At 34.9% G+C, this 14,119-nt stretch overlaps 1 protein-coding gene across 1 annotated transcript in view; it reads left to right on the top strand.

The window, feature by feature from the left end:
* Positions 1–14,119, top strand: part of LOC120633659 (inverted formin-2) — a 142,780-nt gene that overhangs the window by 78,827 nt on the left and 49,834 nt on the right. The window contains exon 3 of the mRNA XM_039903961.1: positions 5,892–5,922. The gene's annotated coding sequence lies outside the window, so the exon portion shown is untranslated. The remainder of the gene's footprint in view (positions 1–5,891; positions 5,923–14,119) is intronic.

Raw genomic sequence — 14,119 nt, 5'->3', positions numbered from 1 at the left:
CGTGTGAATTAGTTTTCCCGGGATTGTTTATTTCACGTAATTTTTTAATTTTATGCATATAATATTAGGTCTGGAAGTCTACCATATTTATTCATAAATATATATATATTCACTAGCCGTTTCCCGCCCGCTTCGCTGGGCGAATTGAAAAAGGAAATAAATTACATTTTATGTTTCATTTTTATTTATTTTTTTCATATTTTTATTATTCTCCTTTTTTTATTTTTGTATGAACATAAATAGGCCCCGCGGATAGAACTGTAAGCATCGATATTGTTTAGACTTACTCAAATTCCAAATTCCATCGATTTAGCCTGTATCTTTCATCCAGGTGATTTTTCTCACTAATATTCATTGTAACTTTCAATGTGCAATCATTATAACATTTCCGTGCCTTTCTTCCAAAAATTAATAATAATTGACATGAAGAAAAAAATTTGAAATGAGCATTGAAAGTTTAAGTTAAAGTCATTGCAAGTCTCATATGTGAAGTTGAAATCTGTCTAGGTTCAAGTGCGCCGAATTTTCTGTTAACTAAAATTTTCTCCGTGACATCAATTTTTTATAGAAAATTAATTGTGCATGTTTTTTATGAATTCTATTGGAATAAGTAACTAAATTTCTTTTCCACATCTCATGTGCTTGGAAAATGCATTCATTTTAATCTGTTACATTTCCGCGATCCCGCAATAAAAGAATTCGTCGGTTATGTAGTCTGCAAAAGTAAAATGAATGTAAAATTCTTAGTCCGTTGATTGGATAGTAGAACCTCTCAATGACTTTTTCTCCGCTTCCAAAAAGACGATTGTTGAGTCTGTAGAAGTTACAGGTTAGAAATAAAAATTTTAGATTTTAACACCCACCCCCGCAATTCCTGTCGGAAGTAGACTTTAATGAAATCCATTTTGAGATGTTCTTTATGTGAATAATAAAAGATTCCTACCATATTTAGAATTTTTAGAAGCTATATTTCGAAATTGAAATTTTTTATTGTTAACACCCACCCCCGCGAACCTTATTGGAGGTGATTCATTGTAAAATCCGCTCGAAGATCATTTTTATATTACATATAGAACACTCTCACTAAATTTGGAGTCTATAGGAGCTATCGCTTCGAAATTGAAAATTTTCATTGTTAACGCCCCCGCAATCTTCTTTGGGGTGGGATATCGTAAAATTTGTTCATAAATCATTTTTACATCACTTATAGAAAATTCCTACAAAATTTGGAGCTTGTAGGAGCTTTAGCTGGAAAATTAAAAATATTAATTGTTAATACCCACCCCCGCAACCCCCTGTGGGGTGAGCTATCGTAAAATTCGTTCATAGCCTATTTCTACACCTCTTACAGAAGATTCCTACCAAATTTGAAGTCTATAGAAGCTATAGTTTAAAAACGGGAATTGTTCATTGTTAACGCCCCCGCAATCCCCTTTGGGGAATGAATTTCTTAAAATCTATTCATAGCTGACCTCTACATAGCAAAAGTAATATTCCTACCAAGTTTCACGTTTCTAAGTCTTATGGTTCCCGAGATTTCGTGGTGAGTGACTATATAGATGGGAATTCTTCGATTATCATCGAAATTTTTAACTTTTTATCGGGCTTTTTTAATATTTTCTTACATACAAAACTTTCTCCTGACAATTCTGAAGATAAAAAAAAAGCCCAATTGGTCCAACCGTTCTCCACTACCGTGAGTAGATTCTTAGCTGAATGTAAAAGAACATTATCCGTTCAGTAAACTCCGATGAAATCCATGAAAACAAAAGAATCAAGAGAAAACGTTTTTATTAGCGGGATAAATGTTCATAAAAGTAAAACAGCAATAAAAAAATGAAGGAACGTTAGAATTCGAAAAATAAATAGCTATAAACCATCTAGGAAAAATTTCGCATCGAATGGTGGTAGTTTCATGTCGATACGATCAGTGGTTTAAGCGTGATTGAGCCTCAAAGGAACACCATTTTCATTATATATATATAGATTATACGCTGACAAATGTGATTGCATCCTATTTATATAAAACAAAAAAAAAACTACAAAATTCACTGAATTAAGAACATGCCGAAGCCGTACACGACTAATATTGAAGAATCAAAAACCACTCCTTCAGTAGTGGTTCTACATTAGTAGTGTTTCTAGAACAGGCGATTAGTCACTGCATTCCATTTAGCAGTTGACAGTAACTATTTTACCTCTAATGTTCAAAACGTTTACTATAAAATGGGGAAAATGCGAAAAGTTTGAGAGCTAGTCGTTCCGCGGGTGTGAAAGAGAAGTGCGTGGGGCGTTTTGACTGTTTTTGGGCACAATGCACTGCATACAATAATGACTGAATAATAATAACCATTTATTTCATTCAGGCTTTACCCATAAAAAAATAACATTGTAGGATCAATTAAAAAGTTTACAAAATTAAATTAAATGCAATTAAAATAAAAAGATAAAATGAATGAATGTTATATGTTTGAAAATATTTATCTAGTATTTCTAATGAGTAAGATATGGGTTTCAGACGACTTTGTCTTCTTCTACCAATAAGATAAAATAGCAAACTTTCGATTTCCTCTAATGGCGGGCGTGCCCAAATTAAACTAATCGTAAAAGCATTTTTTTTTTACTTATTTAACCTACTTCAACGTAATTACTGTTACAAATAAGGCGTAAGTATTTCCTTTGTGGTGTTTACCGACCTCCGAAACGTAAGGTCATCGTGTTTTGCATATCGCGCTGTTTGTTTGTATGTGCAATGTCATGGGCTATAGTCCAAAATTTAAAAATATATTTCTTTATACTGTGGTACTAGGGTATCGCAGTATAAGTAGTAACAGTTTCATAATAATATGATTGCTCAACACCAACAAATTGACATATTTAATATAAGTTTAGCAAAGTTCCTAAATTATATTCAGACAAATTAAATAGTATTTTGTAAACTTTGTATACGTTTAGCTGCAAGCATACTTAGGATATAAATAAATAAACAGTATAGGAATTATAATTGTAAACGAAGTTTCGAATATATCAGCATTTCTACTACTACTACTCAGTGGCGTGCATAGAGGGTATGCACAAGGTATGCAGATGATATAAAATGAAGAGAATCTCCAGTACGAGTTATAAAAACTTAAGGATAGGCCATTGTAAGAGTTATAAAAAGCCTACCCTTAAGTATTTATAACTCGTACTGGAGATTTTCTTCATTTTATATCATCTGCATACCCTGTGCATACCCTCTAGATGCACGCCACTGCGAAGTACTACTGTCGGCATAATGCTATTATCGGAATTACCGACAGTACAAAATTTAAAAAAACGTGTGGCTACTTATGTACATGTAAACCCTCCCCTTAGGAGAGGCCTTTTGTCCAGCAGTGGACTGTTACGCTAGTGATGAAATGTAATTGAAATTCGATTCACGATATTAAGATTCGACTCTTACTCAACTTATTTGGCAACTGTATTCTGATCTGCCGTCACAACGGCAAATTTTGGCTGAGTCACATTTAACTAACCAGGTGTCTCTTCTAATAATTTTAAATGACATAGTGAGATGGTGATAACAAAAAAAAACACCCAGCTAAATTTGTTGTGGGCTTCTTCTTAGACCAGGACGCGTTTGGAACCCTCGTAGCTTTAGTTTTAAGTTTACGAATGTGGTTATCGCCATCATCTCACTACCGTGTAATTCTTATGTACACATCAAAAGTGCCACCTGAATAACAAGTGGGCTAGTTGAATAAAGATTTTTTTTGACTTTGACTTTGACTAAAACTTGGTGTAAACAATAACATTAAGCACTTGACGATAATATCTTTGTCATTAATTAGTAAATCAAAATTCTGGGTCGTTATGATCCGGCTCCGTCATAATCATCATATCAACCCAGTACCGGCCCAGTACAGCAGGTGTATCTACCACAATGAGAAGGGTTAAGGCCGTAGTCCACCACGTACTCACGTGGCCCAGTGCGGATTGGTCGATCGGCGGCGTCAGTCAAAGAGTTTTTGGCCGGGCTCATGCTTAGTCCAGTCAAAAAAGTTTGAAATATGGCATTGAATGAACAAAGCCAATACGTAAGTACGGTAAGAAACCATACGTATTATATAAAAAAAAAATAAGGTAGGTAGTGCTTTTGTGCGTGTATAAAGTGCACGCCACGTGCAAGTGTTGGTTGGCTTCATAGTAAGTACAACTATTTTCACGCCCTTATCAAAACCCCGATAAGAGTTCAATAATATGCGTCGAATCAAATATAACAATTTATGATCTCAGACAAGAAATTTGTAGACGTCTATAATGAATGAAAGTTCGCAAGTCTATAGTTTGAGCCTCACCTTATAAAGATAAGCAAAATAAGTGAAAGCAGCCATATCCACAGTCGGGATCTCGTTTAAGGCCGAATGACTTGTAGCTGATAATGATGGTATTTGGCGAAACAGGCAGGTTGGGTAAAACTTTGACCTTCCTTTGTTAAGTGACAAATGTTTTTGAGATGGTGACAACAAAAAGGTTACCCAGCTTAGTTTGCTACGGAATCTTTTTTAGACCAGGGCTCGTCTTGAACGCTTATTAACTTCAGTTTGTTATGAAAATTAAGCTTAATTTGCTATACTCCGCGAACAGCAGGAGAATCTGTATGGTGTAGTTTATAATTTCTTCAATCCGTACACTCAACACCAAACAAATCCTCGGCAATGTACCATCTACGCACGTTTCGCTCCGAAACCTCAGGAGATGTTTTTTTTTTATTTTTTTTAATCTTTATTTATTTGGGACTTTTATCCAACACGGATATGCCAGCCCCATCATCCCTTAAGTAACTAGTAAACAAAAAACCTAATAATTATATTAATATAAGGGAAATGTAACAAATACAATCTTTTATTGCTGCCTATGCACAAATATCTCAACAACAGACCTGAAACCTTCCGTGGTCGGTTGAGAGAGAAGGCTCGTTAGAGCACCCACGTCAAATCTGTTGATTTTGTACCGCCGCATAACATCAGGAGATGTTGACTTAACAATTAATAATTGTTAAAAGTTAACATATACCTATTGTGAATTTTTTGCCGAGGATCTGTTAGGTGTGGGGTATACGAATTGAAGAAATAATAAATTACACCACACAGATTCTCCTGCTGTTCGCGGAGTATAACAAATTAAGCTTAATTTTCATAATACATTATGGATCTCCACAAAGTAACGCCTGCTTCTATCCAATATTCAGTTTGTTAGTTATTGTTGTTGATAGTAACAAATGCTGGCACGGTAATTCTTTTGACTACCAAAAGTTAAGTCTACCAGTCCGCACCTGACCAGCGTGTTGGGCTCAGCGTACATTTTCCTTCTCATTATGAGAAGAGACTCGTGTAGTGGTCTTGTAATGGGTTGATAAATGTGGCGTGCACTTCATATATGCACAAAAGCACTGCATACCCTAAAATTTATATACAACTCGTATTAAAGGAGGATTTTTGCCGTTTTATGCAATTTTTCAGCCACTAGTTGATAAAAATGGTGATTTAATATTTGAGTCCTCGGTGGTCACGTAGTAAGCATGTTCGAATATGTATTTCGAAGGCCTAGTCAAACTAACGTACTTAACAGCGTTCAATTATGCGTCCTGCGTGCGACCAATCACAAAACTTGCTCGAACGCACGCATCTTGTGATTGGCGCAATGTCGAGTGCCGCTAATGACGCTAGTATGACCCGCAAACATACATTGGAGTGCAGTAATCTTTGCATCTCTCTCTCTCTCTCTCTCTCTCTCTCTCTCTCTCTCTCTCTCTCTCTCTCTCTCTCTCTCTGTACAAGGAACCAGTGGCCTGCAGTGGGGTACTAATATGATTGAAAAGTGAATAACAAATTTCTTTTTTGTTACAGACTTCTCTGCGGTGTCATGTTGCAATAATTGGTAAGTACATCTTTCTTTTTTTTTTATTTGATTAAAGTAGTATATGCTTGTATAACATGATAGTGTAGTGAATAGGACTTCGGCTTCACTTTCGGGGGGCCGAGTTCAAATCCCAGCACGCCCCACTCCATCCTACCTCTCTCTTTTATAAGCTACTAGCTGTTGCCCGCGACTTCGTCTGCGTTTGATTTTGTTTTTAAAGTATTCAGTATCGCTAAGCCTTAAATGAGTATAGTAGTATATATATATAACATGTGACTGTCAATTAATTATAGACAGAAAATTTGCAATAAAATAAAATTGCGACTATTATTAAAGATCTAAGCTACCCAATCTCTTAAGTCGGACCACACTGCTCACGGTGTGTCCATTTAATTTTAAATCGGTTCAGTAGTTTAGGAGTCCATCGCGGACAAACATCGTGACAGGAGATTTATATATATTAAGATGTGCGTTTTAAGGAATTAACACAGCACTTGCTTCAACCGTGAAGGAAAACAACCATCGTGAGGAAACCCGCATGCCTGAGAGTGCTCCATAATGTTCTCAAAGGTGTGTGAAGTCCCTCAATCCGCACGGGGCTACGGCCTCAACCCCTTTCTTGTGGGAGGTCCCGTGCCCCCAGTGGCGTGCATAGAGGGTATGCACTGGGTATGTAGATGATACAAAATGAAGAAAATCTCCAGATCGAGTTATAAATATTTAGGGGTAGGCTAGCACGCTGCTCCGCTTTTATAGCACACAAGATAAATTAAGTCTTAACAATATTCATTGTAAAGTCAACATCTCCTGAGGATGCTCCGGTTTCGGAGCAAAACGTGCGTAGAGGGAACATTGCCGAGGATCTGTTTTGTGCGGAGTATACGGATTGAAGTAATTATAAATTACACCATACAGATTCTGCTGCTGTTCGCGGAGTATAGCAAATTAAGCTTAATTTTCATAATATATTATGGATTTCCGCAAAGTATTGCTTCTATCCAATATTTAGAAAAAATATTGTTAAATTGTAAAATGAAGTTGGAAAAGGGCAATTACTGAGCTTCTTGGTAGAATCTGCCTTCCGAACTGGTGGTACATTCACTACATACAGACAGTCTTGACGTTTCAAAAGTGCTTATTTTAGGCCTACTTGAAATAAATTTGCAAAGATTTTTTTTACGGCCCTACGGATTTTTTTTACGGCCCTATTTTACGGATTTTTTTTGCAATAAAATGAAACGAAGTAAACAAAAGCTGTCATTATCACGTCCACGAGCCGTGATTATAACATCGATTTAGCCATTCGCACCGTAAATGGCGTATGTGCGCATTTCTCGCCATAATCAGGCGCAAGGTCTCGTTTCTCATGTCCGCTCCGTATGGCATTAAGCACCGTAAATGGAGAGCACCATGCTTCCTAGATTGCGGACCAGTTAAGCATATATGAGTAGATTAGAACAAAAGCAAAGATCTCTGGGAGTCCTTTGTGATTTTTTGCGGTTTTTTCAACAGCCATCTGGCGAGATAGCGTTATAAAAAAAATTTGGGCATAGGGTAAATTAATGTTACCGAAAAAATGCTCCGTTTGTCCTTTTGTCAGTAGCGATCATTCACAGAGGATATCCATGCCCTGTAGTGGGATGGTAATGAACATAAAATTATGGTGATGATTTTGGTACGTAGGTTGTTTTGGTTATTAAATAATATTTTAATTTCTATATCATTTAAATTATTAATGTACCATTTTTACTTTCTATTTTTATTTCTGTTATTTCATTTAAATTTTGATTAGGTTGATTTGATTTAATTAAATTTTTATTTTATTTATTTTAATTGCATTTCATATAATTTGTAAACTGTTTAATTGTAAAAAAAAAATATGTTTATTTGTAAAGCCTGTAATCAATGATTATTATAATTGTTCTGATAGGTATTTAAGAAGTAGAGATTTTTGTGATAAAGCTCGTCCGGGCAAGGACTTGTGGAACTTGCGGACTTGGTAATGACAGGCACATGAGGCTTCATCCGTAATTACACCGGCAACTACAACAGTCAGTAGTCCTTGAAACGGCGCGTATTGTGAGGAGGTTCCTCACTCTGGAGCCCTGAACGCCGGTTGCTTGGGCATTCTAAAGCCCCGCAAGCGGAAGGTGAATTATATAAATTTTTAATAGTGTTTTTTATTTCTTTAAAGCATTATTAAGAATTAAAAAAAAAATTAAAAAAGATTAAATGATTTATAAATAACAATTTCTTATGTATTTGACTTACGCCTCAGGTTTATTGACAGGGCGGCACTCGGTTGGATGTGTACTTTGCATGTCTTTTTTATACAAAAAAATATAAAAAAAAATAGGTATTCTGCTAGGAGTTCCAAATTCCAACTTCTTGGGCTTAGGAACTATGCAAGAATTATGTAAGGTTTAAGTTGTTTAAATTGTTAAAGGTACTCTTACGTATATATTTGTTTGATTAACTCAAAGAATACATTTTAACTTGGTTGTTGGTAGGGCGTGGCACTTTTAATGATAAAGTAAAGGGCTAATTTAAATGAAGATCATAAATATTGTTTTATATAATAGGTATGAAACCTAGGTAGGTATTCCTACCACTAATGGCTTTTTACAAATGGCATTTTATAATTTTTTTGAAAATACTTAAGGCGACATAGTTGTATACAATTTTACAATAAAGTACCAGTTGATGTCTTGGAGATGTTTCTTAAAAAGTTCAAAGTTTGTGTTTACCGTAAGCTTTATAGAAAAATAAAAATAAAAAAATGCTCGGGTGTAAATTATTGCTCTACACAGGTTGCTTCGTTTAATAGTTTTAAATGACAATATGAAATGGTGATATAAAATAATAAAAAAACACCCAGCTATGTTTGTTGTGGGCTTCTTCTTAGACCAGGGCGCGTTTGGAACCCTTGGTGCTTTAGTTTAAGTTAACGATTTCGCCATCAACTCACTTCTATGTCATATTTTACATGTAATGTATGCATCAAAAGTGCCATCAGTGTGCCTTTTTGAATACAGAAATATTTGAGTTTGACTTATCTAGCTTTCGATCATAGATTCACACAATATTAGTTATTAATTTGGATTACTAATGTTATTATAGCGGCCGGATAATAGTAGTTCACACACACATCACAACTTTAGCAGTGTAGGACAACGCATCCGGTCATTCGAACTTCGAATGCATCGCGGGTCTTCAAGTGTGAGCTTCCGGTTTATTTTAGGGTTGTCACTTTGCCTTTTTTTAATAATATATTTTTTTTAACAAAAAACGTAAGTAGTCTTGTCTCCTTTGATAGTTTAATCTATCGTGTTTTAGCAACTAGCCGTTGCCGATCTATGTTCTCGTTTGTTACGGTTTTGTTACAAATCCTGTGAGACCCGTTTTTTTTCTAAGGCAAAAAGTAGCCTATGTTACTCTCCGTCCTTTTAACTAACTCTATGCTAAAAATCAGTTAGTTAGTTACTTAGTTAGGGCGTAAAGGAAAGACAAACAACCAAACGCACTTTCGCATTTATAATATAAGTAAGGATTCGATATCATTTATTTTATATCTTTTAACAATCACTATGGTATTGTTACATTTGATGATGCTTGCTTAACAAGTCGATGCCGTGGTCCAACACGCTGGCCCAGTGCGGATTGGTGGACTCCACACACCTTTGAGAACACTATGTATAACTATCAGGCATGCATTTTTCCTCACGATTTTTTCCTTCACCGTTGAATCAAGTGACATTATAATTACTTAAAACGCACTTAACTCAAAAAGGTAGAGGTGCGTCCTGGGATTAAACCACGGCCTCCGGAAAATGAAGTCGAGCTCCTACCGACTGGGAACTGTTAAAGAGTAAATAATCCCGTCATGATGGGGTTATTTACTCGCCTAACTGTAACAGTTAATACAGCGCATGTCATGATAACTCACAGATGGCAGATTTTTTCGACTTTTTGACGGCTATTTTTCATAGTAAATTAATAAATTATAGCATATTTCCTATTCTGATACATTTGATATATTATGTTCGGTTTTATCAAAATTTATTGAATAGCTTTTGCATGAAATGGTAACAAACATCCTCACAAACTTTCCAGTATATATAAATAGGGTTATATATAATCCTAATCCCTATAATATTTTGTACAACCGATTACCAATCTAAACCGGATTAACAAAGTCGCAAGTTGTAACCAGTTGATTAATAATGAGATTTTAAATTCCAATAAAATAAATGTTCAGTTTTTATGCAAGGAAATGCATTTTTATGTTCGCTAGAAACAACATTCTGTTGGCATGAATTGATTGATTGGATACAAACAAAAACGTCGTTAAACATTAATAAAATGCCATTTAGTAAGCGGCGCCTTTATTAATAACTGGTAAAGTGTGTGTTATAAGAAAACATAATGGTTCCCTAGGTATGTCGATGAAGTAAGTAGTAGTGGTGATAGCCAATTGGTAATATGTTGATATGATGATGCTGATGAAGTAGTAACGCCAAGATTATTTCTGCCGCCAAGCTACTGCTTGCTCCTGTTTCAAGGTCTTCTGTATCATTATAGGCACATGAGTCTGAACACCTACGCCTCAGGTTCATTTTGTAGTAGGTACGTATTCCTTGCATTTAAAATTATATCGTCTGAATAAACACAACAAATGTTACTACCGTCGCTTATAGCAGTATTATTTTAACATCGTTTACTTTTTTATTTTAGAAATATTATTTTTTTAAGGACGTGTCTTTTATGCCATTTTAATATAACACCTTTTCTAGCGATGGTAGTATGCCACTGCCACCATTTCGAAGTCTATTTAAAACCAACACATGTTCTTATCAGGTCATTGGAACATGTCAACTCCTTTGTTCAATTGCTAAAAGTGCAAATAATAGTCAATTATTCCACTTTACAAGCCAAGCGGCTATGCAAATAACATTAGCCTTGCAAAAATAACCTGTTAAACTAACGACATGATTTAATGTGTATCATTGTTTAATGGAATCGTTTGATGGTTTCTAACGGTTTAATGGGACGGAATAGAACGCGTTTGATATTGACCAAATTTGTCCCTATTGAACAGAGCCGAAAATATAAGTGAACTAAACTGTACTGTCAAAAATCCGATCACCGCAGGTTTTATCTTCTCATCCGTAAAAAAGGGGTTCTCAATTCAACTTTTTTTTTCTTAATTTGTTACGCGATCACTCCGCCACTTGACGGCCGATTGGCGCAGTGGGCAGCGACCCTCTCTTCTAAGTCTAAGGCCGTGGGTTCGAATCTAACATCTGAAAAATGTTTGTGTGATGAACATGAATGTTTTTCAGTGTCTGGGGCGTTATAGGTATATTTATTTTAATACCTGTATTATTCATCTTTAATACCCAAAATAAGCTAGATACGCTTACTTTGGGGCTAGGTGGCGATGTCTGTATTGTCGTAGTACCTATTTATTAAAACAAAAAAAAATTATATACCGTTTTTGATGATACCCTTTTGGTCCCCTGGACACCGTTTGTTTTCCAGGGGTAAAAAGGACAATATCTTCCTCGCTGGCCTTTGCATGCCTACGAATTGTTTTACTGTAAATTTCGTACTTTTTCTTTTCCTTTATGTTTTGCTTGCAACGTAGTTCTTCTTCAAACACACTTTTGCATTTATAATATTAGTACTTAAGGATTTTATTCTTTTCATCAACATTTATATTAGGCATGCAAGTTTCCCCATGATGTTTACCTCCACCGTTAAAACACGCACATAACTAGGTTTTTTTAGTAGATTATATTAAAAACCGGTAATGTTATTTAATGTATGTATATACATATAAATACAAATGAACTATAAAAGTTTATTTGTATTTATATGTGATATATATATTTATAGTCATATATTATATTTATATATTTGTGTTATGTTTATATCTTATTTATTGCACCACCTACCTTTTTTCTATGTTTTTTCCTTTTACACCTTTGGTTGCCTGCAATAAATCGCTATGTAGCGATAAGGCTACCAAATTGTACTCTCTTGCACTAGTTTGTATCTCCAAACAGGAATAACTACTTTTATCTTTGGTGTTCAACTGCGTTTGGTAAACCACCAAACTTTGGTAAACTATTTTTTCCTTTGGTGTACAATAAAAGTGTATTCATTCATTTATTCATAACCAAACCGCAACGGACGCCACTTAGAACATGCCGGGGTTCGAATTCGGTCGGAAACGGAACCCCTAATAAAATAAAATAAAATAACAAATCACTGCTTCCTTAAATAAAAATTATGTTGATTAATATCTCAAAGGGTTTCAAAATTCATTGACTACGATGAACAAAAATAACCCGTATATAAAACTCACGCCATGATAAAATGTGTTTAAATAAATTAACGTATAATCGTATTTACTTGATGGTCTTTAACGGTTTAATGGGCCGGAACGGAACGTGTTTAATTTTGATCATAGCTGATGTTATATTATTAAATCAATTACCTTTTTAAAAGAGATATATAAACTAAACTAGTTTGCCAAATCTCCCAAAATCAAAGAGATATATAAACTAAACTAGTTTGCCAATCTGTTATTGTTTATTAATTGCTTTATGTACATACACAAAAGATAACATGACGCCCCGACGGGGCAATAAAATTTGTTGAAATTATTTTTATTCCATTAGTCAATCTAAATTATTATTTTCAAATTAAATTATTATTATTGCAATTGATTCAAATATTAAAATATGTCAACTTAAAGCTAAAAAAAATATTAGAATTATGTCAACAAAACATAAATATAATTTCGATTTACAATAATTTGAATGAATTTAATGTCACTTATACTGTTATTAATAATTGATAATTAATAATTAAGATATCATGTAATTTCTTTTATAAGACTTCCATTGAATTTTTGTTAAATTTATTTACTTATCTATATTAAATGTGTATAGGTATTACTATAAATATATCGTCGTAACGAGAATGTCGAGGTCATCCGTGACGCGTACCCATAGGTTGTCCCGCTACCAAAATCGTTCATTTGCCATCATTAGAATTATAGTATCTCCATAATATATTATTTATTTTTCTGCTCTAACTCATATTTAAGTATTTATGTTATGTTGAAGTATGTTTCAGTATATTTATTTTTTATATTTATCAATAGTTTTGTTGTATTTGTGTATACTGGTTTATATATTAGTATGTATTTATATGTTTTAAACAGTGTACACCACCTTTTCGCTTTTCTTTAAAGTTTTCCTAATCCTAAGGTTGCCTGGCAGAGATCGCTACTTAGCGATAAGGCCGCCTTTGTATCCTACTACATTCTTAGTGTTTATTATTTTTTTTTGTTTTTCTGAATCATGTGGTGAACAAATAAAGAGTATAAATAAATAAATAAATAGAATAATATCAATCAAATCAACGGACAACCCTATTTGCGAATAAAACACAAAACAATAGTGTGTTGTGTCCATCCTATACAACCGTTATGGGGCGTAGAGACAAACGTCCCGATTGACCCCAATGCGTCACGGCTCATCGACTTCGGCCAGGTTTTATAACGAGCCAGTTTAGGTTTTATCGACCTGTCAAAATACGAATGTTACATCCGTTGCAACTCGCAAAAAATTTCAAAAAAAGATATTTTTTTTTAAACCCTTCATTTCTGTACCTAGTAGTGGAAAAGCTTTGTTGCTACCTCCGACCCTTGGGCAGAACTGCGGTTATGTGGGACTCCCCCCTCTAAAGGGGTATACCCAAACTAAAAACCACCACGGGATCTCCCTCTTGTTGGCTTTGTTAGACGCCAGGGGAACCCGTTGTATACCTCCCGGACGTGTACCTTATACCCTGTCTTTGTGTACATTATTCTGCTTTTTTTTCTTTTACTACAAGTTAGCCCTTGACTGCAAAATCACCTGGTGGTAAGTGATGATGCAGTCTAAGATGGTAGCGGGCTAACCTGTTGTATGGTAGTATGGTAGTCATACGTATTATGCTTAATGAAAGTCGGTCGAAGTGCTGTGAATTTAAGCAACAGGTCCCAGGTGCGATCCCGGCAGAGACAATTTGGGAATTTGTAATTTCTGAATTTTCTCTGGTATGTTCCGTTGGTCTTGGCTATTTACCACCCTACCGACAAAGACGTGCCGCTAAGCGATTTAGTGTTCCGGTGCGATGACACGTAGAAACCGATTAGGGG

This window comes from Pararge aegeria, chromosome 22 (genome assembly GCF_905163445.1).
Source record: "Pararge aegeria chromosome 22, ilParAegt1.1, whole genome shotgun sequence".
In the NCBI taxonomy this organism is placed as follows: domain Eukaryota; kingdom Metazoa; phylum Arthropoda; class Insecta; order Lepidoptera; family Nymphalidae; genus Pararge; species Pararge aegeria.
This window is presented reverse-complemented; position numbering and strand designations above follow the sequence as displayed.